Here is a 15,821-nt window from a genome sequence, read left to right on the forward strand (position 1 = left end):
TTATATGTGTGTATGTCTATATTAGCTTTTGGATTTATAACAAATGAAACCCCATTACTGTGTGTAGCATTTCTACTGAAAAAAGCAGGTTATAATAGATCATTTTGAACGATGTATCTCTTGTAACAATATGATATCATACTTATTACTAAAAGTCCATTTGAGTACTTGTTTCCGTTTGTCTATGTTACCTTAACCTGGAACATAAATGATTCATGTATTTGTGTTTCCATTTTACAAACTTATACAGATGTCTGAATCCTACGACACATTCTAGTCATAACAAAGAAAGGGTTAATATGTATGAAACAAAAGTGAATGACATTTGCAAAAATGTTTGTAGTTGCAAACAAGTTAGATCGATAGTTATGTTCATTTGTTTAATTGTGTTTTACATATATGATGTTTTTGGAAGTATGATGTATGTGTAATAACATTCATTAATGAACATAGTATTTTTGTCATAATTTTGACAATGGTAATAAAATACAAACTTACAAACATTTATGTTTTGTGCCATAGGGAAGTAGTAATATTTATTTAAAAAAAAAACGAAAATTGTTATTAACTATTGGCGAAATTAGTTCACTTTTCAATTAACTATCCAATTGTTTTAATTGTTTACATTCATTTACAAATTCATAGGCAAATGTTTATAACATTGGATTTATATTTCTCTCTCTTTGATAACAAATTTAAACCTCCTTTAATATATTACGAATAACGCATATACATCACAAGTAACGGACATTATTTGATTGTTTTAATAAATTGAATATTGAGGGTTTTTTTTACAGATATTGATAAATTATAATACAAATAAAACATATCACAATGGTATTTCATTTTATCAGATGGCATCTTAAGTCGCTTATACATATATTTGAAGTAAGGATTTATTTCTAAAGAGTTGTTTTTCATAATTGGACAAAAAATCGAACCTAAAAAGAATGATGGACGGAAACGCCAAAACATCCAGGGATATTATATAATCGAAGTTAAAATTGGTTGGGCAGGTACTGATATGTTTTAAGAGAAAGTTAATTAGTCATTTATTATCTATCACTGCAATTCAATTTTATCTATTCAGTCTAAGATTTTGTTAAAATTGGTATCATCTATTTTATAATTTGAACCAACAATTAAAATTCTATCAAGGTTTTTTTCATCGCATTAAGTTTTTCGTGAATGTCTATTCCGAGGCTAAAATCTAATCATGTTCATTTTGCATCAATATAGCAGTTTGTAAGAATCGACGTATTTCATTCAATAAATGTGTACTTTTTGGAACCTCCTTCTATTCTGATTAATATAAATTTGGCTTATAACTCTGTTACATTAAACGGGTTGTTAGTTTAAACATTCGACTACTGTGGTTGTTTCTGTAGTGTGTTTTTTTTTTATATTAATATTGGAGTTATTGTTTGTTTCTTTATAATTGTATGTTATTAGATGTGTCTTATTGTATGGGGTATAAAGGAGTGTTGTATATTTGGAACAAATATTAGAAATAGTATGTTGATTTACTTCATAGTTTTATGTTGTGGTTTTAAATAGGACAACCATAGCTACAGTGGCAAGCCCTGTTTTCTTTTCAACCAAACCTTTATTAGTTGCCATATGTTTTTCAGTCGAACAATGTAAAAATGATTATTTTTCATCATAAGAACCATTAGTTAATGAGTGAGTTTTTAGTTTAATTTGGATACATGTTTCTACAACCTTCAAATTACGAGTAAATTTCTAAGATGATCTTGATATGAGAGGAAGCAAATCGCTATATCCTAAATATAAATCAATAGGTACCACAAAATTGGATTTTGCATTTAGGCAAGTTGACATACCATAGTTAAACTGAACAACCAGCATCAAAGTTAATGAATAAACAACATAAGAAAATAGTATAGTTAGAAATGCGTTTGATTTATTTAAAGGAAACATGATTAGGATAGTTGACTAGGTCTAGGAGAAGTCCGGTCGTGAATAATTATTGATTCAATTTAATTGGGAAAAATCTAACAAATACATAGTTGAAAGTTACGAAGTCTCAATTATTACAATTAATTGAAGATACATGACTGTAAAATCACATACCTCGTAGAAAACAGAACTTGTATTGAGAATAAATTTTTGAGGTAAAAAATAATTATTTGATAAATAATCTAATTTCTTTTTTAAATATTACACATAAAACAATGTCACACAATTGTATATTGATCGAATTTAAGTTAATGCACAAAACTAGCTTTGGATAAACAATTTGATTTTGCACGTATAGCTTGACAAACCAGAACATTCGGTTACAAAATAAAAAGGTGATATGATTGCAGCAGGGAAAAAATGAAAGTAATCCAAAACAGTATAATGTTTTCGCGAAACATTTTTTGGAGACTTTGAAGTGTACAAAAGTGTACAATATTTAAAAATATAATCAATTAAAGTACTCATTTATCAGTCGCAGATATGTTATGCAAATGATTGAAGTAAGCCCGAGCAACCGATGTAAATCATCCAAAACATCCGTGATAACGATAAAGTAAGTATGTTTCAACGACAACCTTTCTGTAACTTGAAACAATATGGCGTGCAGTCAGTATCATAAAAAGAGCTTGAATAACGTGAAATTTGATACCTTATGCAAATGTGTACACTCTTTGCTTCTGTCATCATGTTTGTATGAATCAAAATACCTTTGGAACACATATATGACGATTAAAGCATAACATTCATAGGTAAGGGTTTTTTATGTTCTTATCATTTAAATGTTTGTAAAATGATCATTTGGTATAAGTACAGCAGATTTGATTGTAAATCTGACACCATATCGGTATGTATCTGTAAACCCAGATTTCTATATGTCAAAAGAAAGGCTTAGTCTGTAGTTTATAAAGATGCATTTTGTAGTTGTGAAAACAGTGGTACAACATTGCTTTCCAAGCTGATGTCCAACACGGCCGCTAAAATTTATGCGAAGCTTCAACTATTGCCTACATATTCATAATGACTATAAAATGCAATTAATACAGTCAGAACAACATAATAAAATGCATTTATGCATAACATTACGCTAAGTGCATGTGGGCTCAAGTTTTGAATATGACCAGACCAACAAGGGAGGTGGACTATTTACAGCAAAATTTTCGATGGCAAATTTAACGATATCTTGCTGAACTACACTCTGAAAGCTACAGATAATAGTTTTAAAGGACACCGGCGGAATCATTGGTCTAAGATTTAAAGAAGGTGCTTTGGCACAATTGTTTCTCTCAGCATCATTAGCATCCAGATACACAACTGTGTGCCAAAATAATTTCTGTCATCAAATTGAAAAGAAAGGACCACATCATGCAGACACCCAAGCGAAAAAAACTATTATAGAAACGTGAACACAATTGTATCAGTGTTTGACAGTTCGTTTGTTTAAGACAAAACGTTTACTCGAAGCGGCGTGTTGTCGAAAATCAATAGCATTTATGAGCCCTAAGGCTTCAATGCACTTGTAGTAGTGCCAAAAAGACTCATTCTTAAAGAACTTATGCAAAAGACGATTGATTGGGATAAACCTCTCTCGGATACCAAAAAACGGGAAAACTTGAAAGTGTCTATCGAGAGTTTACAGAACATAGAAATACCTCGGATGTACTTACCAGTTTCTCTAAGTGTTATCAGGAGAAAGGAGCTGCTACAAGTCAACTCCTATGCTTCAGAAAAGCTATTGCTGCAGCTGTCTACTTGTTTGCGATGTCAGCTGATTGTACATTGTCTCATTATTTAGTTCTTGGAAAAGCCAAGGTTGCTCCAAAAGGTAGACATAACAATTCCCAGATTGGAACTTTGTGCGGCAGTTTTGGCTGTAGAAGTATTTGATATTGTTTCTTCTGTAAATGTGTCCGTCCACTTTGATAGTGTCTCATTTTTCACTGACAGCAATGTTGTTCTAGGATAGATTAAAAACAAGACTCGTTGATATATGTTGGCAATAGCATTGACAGGATTCCCAGAATCTGAGAGTTGTTTTTATGGCAAAACTGATAGTAACCCAATGGACTGTGCTACTACAAACTTTGAGACTTCAGGAATAGTTGATAGTTTATGGCTTCGTGGTCCAGTTAAAAACAATGTTAAACAAGAAGATGTACCGGAATGCTTTCCTTTGATAAATCCTGATGTTGACAAAGACGTTCGTGCTGAAGTAAACACCTTCGTCACTATTACGTCTGAAAGTGTTTCAATTAGTTCTGGATGGAGCAGACTAGTCGTTGTTATTGCTCTCTTGAAAAATGTGGCGAGTGAGGTTTGTGCCCATAAACTGGTTTAAACCCCCAGTAAATTGTACTGACCGTTCCAAGGTGGTACCTAACAATTCTTGATACACATACATATTTTTTTATATATATAGTATGTATGCACTGTGCTGTTTGTGGGGTTTTGTGCAGTTCTTCTATGTTTCTTGTTTGTGATTTTGTGTTCTATGTCTTTGGCGTTTACCCAGTGCCACTTAACCGGGGTTATGTTTAAACTTTTTGCTACTGAGCTTGTTTCTGTAGCTTTTTGCATAAAAATTGTTTTTATTCCAGTCGTATGTCTCCTTGTGCTCAAACTCGTGACTTCACGATAGACACAGAAACGTTCATTTAACAGCAAGTACAAACGTTGTAAATAAGGAAAGGTTAGATTGCTTCATAAACATTACACCAATTCAGCAGGATAGTTGTATTATTAACCTAACATTAAGGTGGGTGTTATATTGAGAAAAAGTAACCTGTCGAACCTTGAAAAACATCCAGTGATTCTTCCCAGAACATATCCTATTTCAAAACAAAGCAAAGTTATTTTCTCGAAAAGTGATAAAACGAGTATGTTCACTTTTTGTCGTTTTCAAGATTTCTGTTTCTTATTCTGAGGTTGGTACGTTATTAAAGCACTTTAAGTACTAACACTCTCTTGAATTGACAATGCATTTCTAGAAACTTTTTATGTAGACCAATTCTACATGGTTATTTGATCAAAAATGTCTTTTTTAAATAGTTGAAAATTCACCGTTTCTGTTCTTTATTCCTTATTCGACTTATTTTGCGCTATAAGTACTTGAAACACTCTATATCTTTAAATAAGTCAATGCATTTATTCAAATAGATTAATAAAATCATTTTTTTATATTTCGTCAGAAAATGAGCATATAAAGCACTTTGAAATCTAGTTCTTCTTTCGTGGATTATGTTACTTATTCGGATTTTGGAGCGTTTTTAAAGCACTTTAAGCACTAAAACTCTCTTTAATAGACAATGCATTTCTGTAAACTATTTATGTAGACCACTTCTGCATAGTTATTTGAAATAAATATATTAATTGAAAAAAAGTTATTCCTTATTCGAGTTTGAATAAGGAATACGGAACTAGTTCTTAATTCCTTATTCTATTTTTTTCGTGCATTACTTTATTTAAAAAGTTGTTTGACTTTCAAAGAAGGCAGGTGTCAGATATATCTACGCCCTATTTCTGACTGTATTAAGCTGGTTTCAGAGTAATGAGTGTACTGTGGCAACCCTTTAAGATATTTCTTTGAAAGAATCATGACATTCACACATGATTTAATATGAGACTGTATTGTGGAAATATTGATAAAAGATCATTGATCATATTTGTGCAAAGATCTTGAAAGGTTTGTAAGGACAATTTTTAATTAATATTTTAATTCTTTTATAATTTCAGCTAATTTATACAGTGATATTTTGAAAATATCAGATGGAGGGAGTTATTGTGGACCATCAATCTCGGATACACTCAAAAGATAATTCATGCTATAGACGTTTAAAAATTCCGTCTGGACTAGTTTCGAAATATTACCAATAGTGTGCTGAATTAGGGTAAGGTTTAAGGTATGTATGCAAATCATACCAAACTTATCCAGTTTTGTGACATTTACCGATTGTATTTTACCTCATAGTGTTTTAACTTCATTAAGTATATAGATATTGATTTTCAAACAATGAGGGACAATTGTTTTGTCTTCGAGGTGATACAAATATAATCTATGTGACATTTTTCGACTAGTTTGTGATTTTTTACCTATTATAAGTATATTTGTTATTATACCATTGCATGTTGTTGTTTTACACAATGTTTCTGACCATTAATGTTACTACACACGTGTCAATTTCTATATGGATATACATACAGAAACATATCCATTTGCGTGACATTTTTCGACTTTAATGCGCTTTCCTCTGCATATTACGACCAGCAATGGCTTTTGTTGTTTAGTCATCCATTTGATTGTCGTCTTGTCGCAGTTCCTATCCGTCGGTTAAATAATTGAACAAGTATAATATTTATTTCATCACTTGCATACATAAAAAATTATGTTATCAGGTCCCGCTGCTTTTTCAGATTTAAGGTGTTTAATAGAAAGTCTCACTTCATCTTCCTTATTGTCAGTATTCAATATAATATTCTTTAATCTCATCCAAATCTTCATCTGTTTCAACATCTATCAAATGTTCATTTTTGTCCGCCGCTTTATCATTTTTTAATAAACTACCAAAGTGCCTAACCAATTCTTTGGTTGATATGTTGTTATGGATGTCTCGACATTGTGTTAAACCATCAACGTCGATAACCTGACATCATTAGAATATATTATAGTAACAAATATCTAAAAATTATATATCCTAAAAGAAATGGATATCTTACAGCCTCAGGTGACAATAATGCGTGAACTCTTGTGTATAAAGTGAATTGGGAAGACATAATATGTCAATTATAAAATTGTTAATTTAAAAGTGTTAAATATGTGGTTAAAATCACAAAACTCATAAAAAACATTGTTGAAAAAAGGATAAGGGCCGAAAGTTATTCGAGGGCAAAAACATCACAAAGAGCTCGAAAAATGTCACAACGTTGCCTATATGTCGAACCTAAGTCAAAACCCAAGTTTAACATTGGTCGGGAAATCATAACTTGAAAACAATCGATGTCAGAACAAAAGATGCTTTTATTAAAGCAATAAAAAGGGTTAAATCAATCACCAGCAAAACAAATTAGTCAACAGGATAGTTTTAAAGACATTGAATCATGAAGTCGAATCAGTTTTAAAAGCTATAATCAATTTTAAAAACATATCAATCAGTCCTAAACATCGTCTGTAAATGTATGAATTGAGCATGAGCAACTGTTCTAATTTATCAAAAACACACTTGATAACCAGAAATCAAATATGGTTCACCCGTCTATAGCATGAAACTATATAGTGTACATGCAATAACAAAGAAACGAGGTGTGCGAAGTACTCTTGATGACGATCAATTAAATATAATTCATGATAGTCCAGTGACCCTGTGGCTGAAAATGCAAATAAAGGAAAGAGAAATGCACTGAAATAATTTTTGCACAATTTTGTTGTTTGATATCTGCTGTGTGTGAAAAAAAAGTGCAAAATCTTTCTCTGAATCAAATGTGGATTTAGAAATAAAACCCCAAATGTAACTCTATTTAATAGATATTTTACAGCATCATAACATACCTAATATTAAGTCACGTCATAACGTTGTTAAACGTGATTTTGCATGTTAAAAAAATCCCTATTTAATACGTATTATACAGCATTATTACATACCTAATAATAAGTCACATCATAATGTTGTTAAACGTGATACAGAGTTAAAGAGATCAAAGTTAAAAACTGTAAACATAGATATGAATTTCTAGAATTTGTCTGTATCAAAAGTGGATTTAGCAATAAAACCCCTAAAAATACTCTATTTAATAGATAATATACAGCATCATAACATACCTCATATTAAGTCACATCATAATGTTGTTAAACGTGATTTTGCACGTTAATTTTTTTTTGCTATTTGTCTATATCAAAGTATCCTTTAGCAATAGAAATATCAGAATAACTTTATTTATTAGATAGTAAACAGCACCATATCATATCTAATGTATAGACTCATCATATTTTGTTAATTATTATTTTTTGGGGTAAAATGTTTAATGTAAACAAAAGTATGAGTTTCTGGGATTTGTCTCTATCAAAATTGGATCTAGCGATAGAAATATCAGAATAACTATATTAATTAGATATTGAACAACACCATAACATATCTAATGAATAGACCCAACATAATTAAAATTGCTAATTGTGATTTTTTGGGTAAAATGGTAAAAAAGTGAAGTATGAATTTCAGGGATTTGTCCATATCAAAATTAGATATACATATATAAATATCAGAAAAAAACTATATTTATTAGATAGTATACAGCACCATAACATACGTAATGTATCGACACATCATCTGTTGTGAAATAGGAGGTAAAAAGTTAAAATATGTAAGCAAAAGTATGAATTTCTGGTAATTGTCTACATTGAAATTAATTTTAGCAATAAAATGTATCTAATAGATAGAATACCTTATATATTGACACATCATCTTTAATGAAGTATAAGTTTTGGGGAAAAAAATAGAGTGGGAATTCCTTGAGTTTGCCAAGAACTGGACGAAATTAAGCTGAAAGGGTACCTAAGTAACTGTATTAAACTGCTCTACAACAAACTTAAGTTGCAGATTATCATAGAATGAGAAAGGTGATTATTTGGTTAAAGTGTTATATACTAAATAAAAATGAGCGTGAGAATTTCATGATGGAATTATGCGTTGACATATCAGAATAACTTTATCGTATAATTATCTTATACATGGATATAAATTGTAAAGTAATATTGCTAACTGTGAAAATTAACATTTAGGGAAAGAGGTTAAAATTATAAACAGAAGCTAATATTTCTGGAATAATTATTATTATTCTTCTTATTATTATTATTATTTAAACTTATTCATCATTAGATATATAATCAATCATGACAAGGAAGTGAAGTCAACGTCATACAATGTTTATTATAACGGCGCATCGTTTTGCAGCAAAACCAATGACGTTGAGATAAACAGAAATATGATATACGCACAACAAATTGGACTAAAAAACATTTATATGATTTTTAATCACGAGGACTTAGTTATTGCGCGGATGCTCACGAGAAATGAGCATATGTTAATGTGACGTCTGAACGTGTTAGAGGTTTGACAAGTGGTCGGGGTATGAATAAGACTTTAAATGTTGTTGGAATTCTGTCGCGACCTACATGCTGTGACATAAACAAAGATAGAAGTTTGTTACAATGCACTTGCAAGAAACATAATGTGAAGCAGATACGAAGAGAATAACCAGTGTAGTATCATCATATCAGGGTAATGCTAATGAAGCAAAACAGATTGGTGAAAATGTGGTAGCTAGAGTGTTTGGCAAAACTATGAAAGAATTCACGCTTATAAAGAAAGACACCGTTGTGCTTATGAATGACAATGTTGGTGTCAAAAGTTATGATGAAGTACTATTTGTTAAGTACGGTGTTGAATGTCATCAATACATAAAAGAGTTACTTATCGCAATGTGTTTTCATGACTGTCTGTTTCGTAGCTGATAAATAGTAATGTTCCGTTTGCTCGAATATAACCATTTTTTGAAGAGTGGTGTCCCCTTGACAAATACACAACTTTTTGTAAACAAATCTGTTTTGGTGATTTAATAATGAAAAATAGAATGGAATACTTTCTTCTTTAAAATATAAAGGACCCTTAGTTACAAGGTAACAATACAAACAAAATATTGGTTTGAAAACAGTAAAAATAATGACTTTGTAAAGCATTTCGTTAGACGATTAGATCGAAGTCACTGATGCGAATCGATGTTGTAAAACAGCTTACGTAGCAATTGGTTATCGATAAAGTTTGTTCAGTCTAGCAATATTATACTATAAGTATACGAGAGGGTGAAAGCAGCGTGAGTGAATTCGATAATAGCACAAATAGTATCAAACATTGTCGACAAAACGACGCAAAAAGAAAGCGAAGAAAGAAGGAAGCTAACACGGGAATACTGGTGAGATAGACGAAGCCTCAGAAATGACGAGAAACCCCCCAGAAAAGTCCATAGAAACACAAGAAATAAAAACTGTTTTAGAAAATGACGATTATGGAAATCTTACGGATTCACAACTGCTCTCTCTATTAATAAAAGTCAAGCAGAGCTGAAACATATGAATGAAAAATTGAATGAAGATGTATTAAAAAAAACCAGGCGTTAAAAGAGATTATTAAAGAGAACGTGAGTGAGGTGAAATCGGAACTCACCAAAGCGTTTGACGACAAGAAAAATCAAATAGTAGTTGGCTTATTGCTGGAATAAGAGTGAGGTTGTGCACACAAACTGGTTTAAACCACCAGTAAATTTACATTTTACTGACCGTTCCAAGGCGGTACCTAACAATTCTTGATAAACATACCAATTATTTATATATATATAGTATTTATGCACTGTGCTGTTTGTAGAGTTTTGTGCTGTTCTATGTTTCTTTTTTGTGATTTTGTGTTCTATGTCTTTGGCGTTTGCCCATTGCCACTACACCGGGTTTATGTTTAAACTTTTTGCTACTGAGCATGTTTTTGTAGCTTTTTGCATATATATTCAGAACGAAATACCTTTCATAATACATGTAGTTACCACTAGAATTCTTCCGGGCTATTTTTAGACATCAGAGCGTAATACCCTAAATGATGCATACAAGTAACACTAAACCCAACAATCCTTGATAAACATACCTGGTTTTATATATATAGTATGTATGCACTGTGCTATTTGTGGAGTTTTGTGATGCTCTTCCATGTTTCTTCTTTGTGATTTTTTTTTTTATGTGCTATGTCTTTGGCGTCTATCCAGTGCCATTAAACCGGATTTATGTTTAAACGTTTTGCTACTGAGCTTGTTTCTGTAGTTGTTCGCATAAACATTTAGAACATACGGTGTTTACACAAGAAGGTAGAATAAAAAAAACTTAAACAATACTCTAGAAGAAACAATGTTATCATTACGGGCATTTAAGAAAGCAATGAACCTGAAACTCCAGAAACAACAACACAATCTTTTGTAAAAAATTTAAATGAGAAACTTGATAGTTTAAATTTACATAAAAACTATATTGATATGTGACAGCGACTTTGTAGGTCTGGACCAAAACCAAGTCATATTATTGTGAAGAACGTCTCAAAAATAAAACGCAATGACCTCATTAAACGCAGAAAAGAATTCAAAGGGACGATTAATTTTATAAACGAGTACCTCACAAGCCTGAATAGACACCTCTTGGGTACTATTAGGAAAACCCTACAAAACCCTGAACGTGGGACTGAAAGAGCATGGGCATGGGAACGGAAACTCTTTCATAAAAGACAAGACGGGAATATTCGCCTGATACAACACCGTTTTTACAATAGTTGGATAGGTATCAAGTAGACTACACGCGTGAGGAAAAGTATTGGGAGCCACTATCTGTGACGCTCAGTGTACTCATGGAGGCTATCGATTGACTATCAACAGCAGTACGCTTATAAATACATGTGATTTAAACCGCTTAATATATTGAATAGTACCTTTTGATGTTATAATATAATGTTATTAATTAGGTGATTTCATATTGGCCTAGTTATTTGTCCGTGGTTAGCTGACCGAGGACAAATAACTGGGCCAATATGAATTTACCTAATTAATAAGTATTTTATTAATTAACTATTACTATTTTGGTTAAAAACATTCTCATAACTTACCTTTAGTCAACATTGAAGTCGTATTTATCCCTTATTCATTCATGGTGTCTGCAGATACCTATGAATAAAGCACTGTACATTGTAAGGAAGTATGTCTTTTCGTCTTAATTTCGTAAATCGTTTGCCACAACGTCAAATGTTTCACCTTCTTCGTCCATGTTGTCGGTGTACAAACTCATGATACTATCAAAACAGTAGGAAAACGAAAAACAAAATGGCTACCTTTAAAAATATTTTCCAGCATATTTGTCAAGTAAGGCGAGTTTCGACAGCCAATGAAAATGGCCCATTTTTCAAATCCTATATGAGGCGAGTTTTGTAGCCAATCAAATCGGAGGAAACTCATATTAGCCGACTTTTATTGATAATGGCCGAGTTTGATCGATATTGAGCGAGTTCTAGCATATATTGCCTTCAGTTGCCTGGTATTGGTACCGCACTTGTCTCGGTATCTCGTCAAAAAAGTGATACTAATATTTGATTAATAATATACAATACAATGAATGGGCTATAGAATTGTACGCGTATACAACTTAAAAAGGGTATTCAAAAATGCATGTGAACGTGTAAATGTATACAAGAATGACTTAACATTTTAATATATTTTTTTCGATACTTTTGTTTTTACCCATTATTGATTAACAAATATGCATTGTGCAATCACACACACCCAGCTTTAACTTTCCTTTTTTGAAAGGTCATGCTTAATTTAAATGAATATAGAATACGCTTATTTACTGACTGCAAATGACTTTCTAAATATAACACATTACAAATGCATGTGCAGGAGCCATACATGAGTACGACCTAAGTTATATGGACACTACTCTAAAAATTAACAGATAGACATATTTGAAAACTGTGGTTATATTCTTTCATCATATTGTCAAGAAAACCTTTTTCTGTGTAGTTTATAAAAGGATATACAAATGGTTTATACCAATGCCATATTGTAAGAAATGTTAGTTGTGTAACGATTCTGTGACAATTTACACTACCTTTCGCAAGGAATAGACGCAAAAATCAAAACCTACCTCGCATTACTACGTATTTATAATGAATTTGTGTGTTTGCATTCTTGTACATGTTGTTCATTGACACACCTTAAATGAAAAGGTTATTTTACACAATGCATATAATATGTTTTAAATGTGCAATAGAGCATTATATACTAAAATGACATACTTTTGTATATGTATTTCAGATTTTGTCTTTATGATTGAAAAAACTTAAGAATATCATACATTGCATTTTTTTCGTGCGGCAAATTAACAGCCCACATCCATTTTTCACCTATCATTTTTAATATAAATACATGAACATACTAAATGAAAACTAAAATATAACATCTTATCTAGAATTAAGGTGTTATTACAACAAACGCATCTAAATCAATTTGCGCAATGCAGTAAGCATAAATCAATCGTATTTAATGATTTCTAATACAACTGTGATGTAATTGACATGCAGAGAAATACACAAAAAGTATATAAATTAAAAAGTAACACAGTATTCAATCTGATATTAATTTGACACTATTATTCTCACACTATTTTTAACAACACTACATCGTGCTTTCTAGTTTACCTTTTTTGAAAACCCATATCATACTTCCTTTTAAATGAATATAAACATACGTTTACATACACCTTGAATAGATATCAATAAAACTCACCTTATCTCTTATATAAATAGCTAATATTTGTTACGCATAGTTTAAAAAGCAATTAAAAATAAAAAAGGATCTAGTGGTTTTAAGAAAAAACACTAATACATACAATCTACATTTTTATAATGCGTTATGATTTCTTATTACAATGATTTTGAACTTGATATGTTTTGGCATATGGAGACGAAAATAGCAACACTTAATGTTTGTGGTTTAGGCAATTATCAGAAACGGAAACACATGTTTGAATGGCTTAAGGGGACTGTACACCAGATTGGCACAAAGAAAAGTTTTTTTCTGTAATGAATCCCAGGACAATTTTTAAATAAAATGTTTTCATCTTTGATATCATAATTGTAAAAAATAATACCAAAATGTAAAAACAATCGTGTCGGACACCGGGTTTGAACCGGTGTCGCCAAAACTGCAATCCAGTGTTGTATCCACTGTGCTACGAAGGCTTACCCGTAACGTTTGGAATACTTAAGCTATATACCTTACTTGGTAATATTACGTGATAACATCGACCAGCCAATCACGCATAAGGAATGAATTCAACTAGGTAGACATACCTTGTAATATATTTTAATGGAAAAAATACGAAAAAACTGCGAAAAATGAATTAATTGTAAACTATGTGGTACTTCAGTTAGTAAATTTCAATGCATTGTACACATCGATACCAAGTTTATGTCAGTTTTCGATAATTTTCATTTGTTTTCGCTATTTTATCATCTGTGAGACAGGCCTTCTGTAAGTTCATTCACACATCTTTCTCGCTATTTCATCGTACGGAGTACAGCCCCTTTAAAACAAACCATTATGGTATATGTATGCTTCATGAAGTACAATGTCAAAAGGAATAGATTCAAATAATGAGAACAGAATGGGGGCTGATTTCATATTCAGCGGAAACAACTCAAAGAGTAAGGTTGTTACTTTTATCTTTAACCCCCAAAACAAGATTGAAATAAAACCAGAAACAGAATTGATAGAAGGTAGATTTTTTATTGTTGACAAAACAATACATGACCCAGAACTTTCATTGATAAACACATATGGGTCAAATAAAGATGAACCACAGCTGCTCTTACCGCTTGAAAACAATATTCTTAACAACAACGACAAAACAGTTATTATAGGGGGAGACTTTAACACAGTTTTAAACGAAAACTTAGAAAAAGAAAAATGGCAAAACTGGAACTCATTATAAATGCAGAGCAAATATATTCGAAATGTTAAGCTCCTCAAATTTAAGCGATGCATGGAGACTAAACCACCCCGAAAAAAATATAATTTACTTGGCACTCGAAAAAAAATCCCCACATCCACAGTAGACTTGACTAGTTCTTAGTTTCTGCTGACTTAATAAACATTAAAGAAGAAACCACTATAACGCCCGCCTATAAAACAGACCACTCACAAGTATCAATTAGATTAAACACGTTGAAGTTAAAACGAGGCCCGGGGTATTTCAAAATAAATAACTCTGTCCTATTAGACCCAATTTATCAAAACAGCATAACAAACAGCATCAAAGAAACGGTTAGTAATAACACCGAATGCAATATATATGCAAAAAGCTACAGAAACATGCTCAGTAGCAAAAGGTTAAAACATAAACCCGGTTTAGTGGCAATGGGCAAACGCCAAAGACACAAAATCACAAGCAAGAAACATAGAACAGCACAAAACTCTACAAACAGCACAGTGCATAAATATTATATATATATAAATAATTGGTATGTTTATCAAGAATTGTTAGGTACCGCCTTGGAACGGTCAGTAAAATGTAAATTTACTGGTGGTTTAAACCAGTTTATGTGCACAAACCTCACTCTTATCCCAACAATTCTTAATAAAGATAAAATGCAAAAGGTAAATCTCATCAAAGTATGCATTAACTTGTACAATGCCACCGCATCCATGGGAAGACGACGCATCTAGTTTAACCATTTATTCGTCATAGATATTGCGGTTAAAAACTGAAAATACACAAGGATACACTTAACAATATGACTGAAATCTTATTTAGGATACAGCATATCACATAGAAAAGAAACTTCTTAATAGTCAAATCAAATAATAGAAATTACACGTAATAGTATAAAATAACCTAGAGTACGAAACGAGTTACGAATTGAACGAGGTTGGGTACGAATCCAGCTTCGGAACGAATGTGAGGGTTTTCAGAGTATACGGTCAAAAACTAACTATACAGAAAGTTATAAGGAATAATATAAGACATATTGATACAGTAAACTTACACTGTGAGGGGCTATAGGACTAGAATTTGCTTGTTTTAGACTCGTGGTGCGGAGCGCACCCGACACGACGGAACGTCAAAAACCAAAACAATCGAGTAGCACACAACAGTTTACAAATCGACAGTGGTCTGTAAATAACCAGTAAAACTTAGCCCCGAGTATAACTTCAAATTATCAAATTTAAACAAGAAAACATTACTTAATACTGAATAAGGATTAATACTG

At 31.7% G+C, this 15,821-nt stretch overlaps 1 long non-coding RNA gene across 1 annotated transcript; it reads left to right on the plus strand.

Annotated features, from left to right (window-relative positions):
* The first annotated feature begins 2,632 nt into the window (after nucleotides 1-2,632).
* Nucleotides 2,633-7,090, plus strand: LOC128244657 (uncharacterized). Its single transcript, XR_008262962.1, has 3 exons — nucleotides 2,633-2,732; nucleotides 4,578-4,669; nucleotides 5,713-7,090. It is a non-coding gene; the product is annotated as an uncharacterized LOC128244657 (long non-coding RNA).
* The last annotated feature ends 8,731 nt before the right edge of the window (nucleotides 7,091-15,821 follow it).

Source organism: Mya arenaria, chromosome 8 (genome assembly GCF_026914265.1).
Source record: "Mya arenaria isolate MELC-2E11 chromosome 8, ASM2691426v1".
NCBI lineage: Eukaryota > Metazoa > Mollusca > Bivalvia > Myida > Myidae > Mya > Mya arenaria.